The 499-nt window shown below is 77.2% G+C and overlaps 1 protein-coding gene across 1 annotated transcript in view; it reads left to right on the top strand.

Annotated features, from left to right (window-relative positions):
• The first annotated feature begins 291 nt into the window (after positions 1–291).
• TOR4A (torsin family 4 member A) overlaps positions 292–499 on the top strand; it is a 9,613-nt gene continuing 9,405 nt past the window's right edge. Inside the window, exon 1 of the mRNA XM_085320049.1 lies at positions 292–469. The gene's annotated coding sequence lies outside the window, so the exon portion shown is untranslated. The remainder of the gene's footprint in view (positions 470–499) is intronic.

Genomic DNA, 499 nt, shown 5'->3' with positions numbered 1-499 from the left:
CTCAGGGCTGCCCGAGTGCCGATAACCGCGTTATTACATACGGCGGCACCGCCTCGGCCTTCAGCGGCCTTCGGCCATGCCGGGCTCCGGGGCCGGGGGGGGGGTCCGGAGGCTCGGGAGGTGGAGGCGGGAGGGGGCTCCGCGGTCGCGCCGAGCGGCCTCGGCGGCCCGGCCCGCATTCGTCTCGGCCGCAGCCTCGCGGGCGCCGGCGGCGGGTGAAGCCAGGGCCGGCGTGCAGAGCGGGGAGGGAGGGGGAGCGCCGGGCGGGCCAGAGCCAGGCGCCGCCGCCGCGCCGGGGCAGAAGGAAGTGCGGCGACAGGGCCACTCCTCCTCGCCGCTTCCTCTCGGCGGTCGCTCCGGGGTTTTATACAAATGAGAGCGCGCTAGCGGGACGGCCGGCCGGTCCCGAGCCGGCGGCCGCGGAGGAGGCGCCGACGGCCCGTCTCGGCTCCGAGGAAGACGCTGCCCGGTAACTGCGCGTGGGCTCCGCTCGGTCGCC

Source organism: Rhea americana, unplaced genomic scaffold (genome assembly GCF_003343005.1).
Source record: "Rhea americana isolate MKP2758 unplaced genomic scaffold, rheAme1 scaffold_61, whole genome shotgun sequence".
NCBI lineage: Eukaryota > Metazoa > Chordata > Aves > Rheiformes > Rheidae > Rhea > Rhea americana.
This window is presented reverse-complemented; position numbering and strand designations above follow the sequence as displayed.